The following is a 4,484-nucleotide window of genomic DNA, read 5'->3' on the forward strand; positions in this document are numbered from 1 at the left end:
TTATTTATTTTAGTATTAAATTAATAATTTACTATGTAATATACTATTTGATATAATTAAATATAATTAATAATTTACTATGTAATGATATTAAATTAATAAAATACAAAAATATTTAATAATTTAGTTTATCTCTTCAAAATAAATAGATTTAGGAATAAATAAGTAAAAAAATAACATGAACTTAGTAACATTTAATAAACATTTCATGAATTGTATTGCCCTGAAGAGGACTCAACCTGAAGTATATTACTGGCTAATAGTAGGGAGCCAGAATTTCCATTCTCATTTCTGTTTTTCATGGTCATCTTTGTATTAACAGAGAGCAAATGAAAGGATCATGTCTAGGACACTGGCACCCACATTTGTTTTCCATTGAGGACCATTTTGGTGGGGCAAAGGAGCATATAACTAAGGAGCTGTGGGGTAGAGGAGAGAACTCGATTTAGGGGCTACTACCAAGCCTTGCCACTTTTTAGCTGTGTGGCTGTGGGTTAATTACTTACTCTCCATTAGCACCAGTTTCCTAATGTACTAACAATCTTGTCAAGTTGTTGTGGGCCTCAAATGAGGTAATAGATGCAAAGTGCTTTATAAAGCATTTTATAAATGTCAGCCATTATTATCTAAACATACCTCAGATGCTACTATCTGCAGGAGGCCTTTTCCCATTCTTCCTAGCTAGTGCTTCTTCCTACTAAAATTACTTTGGATGTATTTAGAATCATAATAAATATTTTAAAACTTTTGTTTTATTTATATGTTTTTCTATACTGTTAAGTATTTGTATATTTATAATATTATATAAAATTATGTTATATAATTTTTGTTACATAAAATTATATGAAATAATATATATTCATGATATTTATAACATAATTTAAATATATTTATATGTTCTATTTATATAATATACAATTTATATTTATTATTAGACATATAGTAGGTCCTATACTTACAGTATTATTTGATATAATACTTTAAACTTTATAATTTGAATCTGGCAGGCTTAAAAAAACTTAGGGGCAGCTAGCTGGCTCAGTGGATTGAGGGCAAAGCCCAGAGACAGGAGGTCCTGGGTTCAAATTTGACCTCAGACACTTCCTAGCTGGGTGACCCTGGGCAAGTCACTTAACCCCCATTGCCTAGTCCTTACCACTCTTCTGCCTTGGAACCAACACAATATTGATTCTAAGATGGAAGATAAGGGTTTAAAAACAACAACAACAAAACAGCTCTCCCTTTTCATCTTTCATTGGAGAAATCCTCCCAAATCTTCCATTTGAAGAGGGGACCCACGGTAACCATTCCATAATTTCCCCTCTGATTGCTTTCCTAGACATCATCATTTTCTACAGAAATTCGTGTTCCAAAAAGATGTCAACTCTGAAACCTATTATCTCTCAGTATCTCCCAGCCTCTGGGGCCCTACTTTCCTTTGATTGAATAATAGAAAGGGCAAAAAAGACAACAGTAGACAATAGAAAGCTCCAACCAGATCCTCACTTAAGGAGGGGCAGACCACAGAGCAGCCATCCCATAATTTCCCACTTGGCTTCCAACTTCATCATCTCCTGCTCCCATTCTTAGCTGGGAGCCCTCCCTCCCCTTTCAGCTTCTTTTTATGTGTTGTCTTCCCCCATTATATTGTGAGTTCCTTAAGGGTAGGGACTTTGAGCCTTTCTTTGTATTCCCCTGGCACAAAGGAAGCACTTAATGGGGCAGGAAGGTGGTGAAACGGATAGAGGGCCAAGCCTGGAGTCCCGAAGGCTCATCTTCCTGGGTTCAAAGGAAGCTTCAAACTCTTTCTAGTTGTGTGACCCTGGATAAGTCATTTAATCCTCTTCACCTCAGTTTTCTCATCTATAAAACAAGCTAGAGAAGGAAATGGCAAACCATTGCAGTATATTTGCCATGGAAACCCCAAAAAGGTGTCATGAAGAGTCAGATATAATTGAAAAAATCACTAAGGCAGAAGACACTTAATGAATATTTATTGATGGAATGACTTCTTTTCCTCTCCTAAATATCAACCCTACATCACCAACTATGGGCTAGTCATCTCCACTTGAACATCATATAGGCATCTTAGACTCAATATGTTTGAAATGGAACTTATCATTTTGCCTCATCCCTCAAACTTGTCCCTCCTCCAAACTTTCCTTTTTCTGCTGAAGGTACAATTCTCCCAAAGATCTCGATTTACAACCTTAGATTCATCCTTGACTGTTCACTTTCCCTCCTCCAACAATGTCTAATCTTTCAATAAGTTGTGTCATTTCTACTTTCACAGCACCTTTCCCTTCATTCCTCTTCTTTCCACTTATACTGCCACCTCATAGGTCAGGCCCTCATCAACTTTTTTTTTAAACCCCTACTTTCTGTCTTAGCAACAACTCTAAGACAAAATGTCAAGGGCTGGGCAAATGGGGTTAAATGAGTTGCCCAGAGTCACATAGCTCGGAAGAATCTGATATCAGATTTGAACCCAGGTTCTCTTAATTCCATGCCTGGCACATTACCCACTGTATCACCTAACTGCCCCACTCACCACCACCTTTTAATTGGAAGGATCATTGCAATCGTTTCCTAATGGTTAGTCTCTGCCCAATCTCTCCAATCCATCTTCCGCACAACTGCCAGAAGAAATTCTACAAAAGCACAGGTATGGCTACATCTCTTCTCTCCTTAAAAATCCTCAAGGACTTTCAATTGCCTTTAGAATAAAATACAAATTGCTCAGCTCAATATTTAAATGTTTTAGAATCTGATTCTAGCACAACTTTTCAGACATTTCATATTATATCTCTTGATACATGCTGTAATTTGCTTTTTTTAGCTGTTCCCTGACCTTTATAGGTAACCTCCAGCTTCCATCTTTTTTTCATAGGCTGTCTCCTCCTCCTCCTTCTCTTTCTCTTCCTTCTCCCTTACTTACTGTCTTAGTTTCAATTCTAAGACATAAGAACAACAAAGGCTAGGCAAATGGTTAAGTGACTTGCCTAGAGTCACACAGCTAGGAAGTGTCTGAGGCCAGATTTGAACCCAGATGCCCTGGACTCCAGGCTAAATGCTCTATCCACTGTGCTACCCTAGCTGCCATCCTTAGCTTCTTTAAAGACTCAAATAAGGGGAAGCCACAGGAAGCCCTTAGTTGTTACTACTTCCTGCCTCCTCAAATATCTTGTGCTTGGGTCTCTAGATAAATGTTTTGTTGCTATTACTGATGGTTTCAGTTGTGTCAGAGTCTTAGTGACTCCCATTTGGAGTTTTCTTGGCAAAGATACTAGAGTGGTTTGCCATTTCCTCCTCTAGCTCAATTTGCAGTTGAGGAAACTGAGGCAAATAGGGTAAAATTTCATGTCCAGAAGTTTCTGAGACTGGATTTGAATTCAGATCTTTGTGCTCCAGGTCTGATACTTTATCCACTATGTCACCTAGTTATCTATAAATATGGTACTCCTTCAATAAAATATATATTGTATTTAAGGACAGGGTCCCGTGCTTCACTTTGACTTCATGTTTCCCATGCTGGCCCAATACTTTATACTTAGTATGCACTTATTTTCCTTGTTGATAAATTGGATTATTGCTCCTCCCACTTGCTACTACAAAAAACTAATTAGCAATGTTAAATGGAGTGACATGATGTTGGTTTTTCTATTATCACATTCACAAAATCATTGATTTTTAGAATGTTAAAGCATTGGGTGGGATGTTGTGAATATTAATTTATATGAAAAAGCAAAATAGTGATTTTAATATAACTAGGGACTTGAGTCCTTTTACATGTCTCCCCAAATGTTTAGATTTGTTTTCTCCTTTCCTAGAGTTATATTTATTCAATTTACTTTAGTGAATGTTAATTGAATGTTCACTGTGTGCAAAGAGCTCTGAGTTCTTGTTAAATTTTCAGTATGAACATTTATTCCTCATAAAGGTGTAAATGTTACAAACTTGACTTGACTGATTTTTTTAAATGTTCCTTCAGTTATTTTATTTTTTTGTTTAAGTTCCCAGGTATCTTTGTTCCTGCACGAAAGAGGGTAGCATTTGACATATATAAGTATGTAATACAAAACTATATCTTACATGTTTCTATTTATCAATTCTTCCTCTATAAGAGGGTAGTCAGTCATTTTTGAAACAATATTTCTGTTCCTGTACATAATATTCACTTAGTTCTGTTTATTTTTACTTTAAAAAAATACATTTTTCCCAGATTACATGTCAATACAACTATTAATATTTGTCCTCTGACACTTTGCAATCCATGTTCTCTCTCCCTCCCACACTTTCCCCTTCCCCCATAAGGTAGGTAATATGATATAGGTTGTACATATGTTATCATGGAATACATATTTCTATGTTCTTCATGTTGCAAAAGAGAACCCATATGGATTACACTAGAGAAAAATTCATGGAGGAAATAAAGTTAAAAAAGGATACATTTCAATTTGTATTCAGACTTTGTCGGTTCTTCC

Source organism: Gracilinanus agilis, chromosome 3 (assembly GCF_016433145.1).
Source record: "Gracilinanus agilis isolate LMUSP501 chromosome 3, AgileGrace, whole genome shotgun sequence".
Lineage (NCBI taxonomy): Eukaryota > Metazoa > Chordata > Mammalia > Didelphimorphia > Didelphidae > Gracilinanus > Gracilinanus agilis.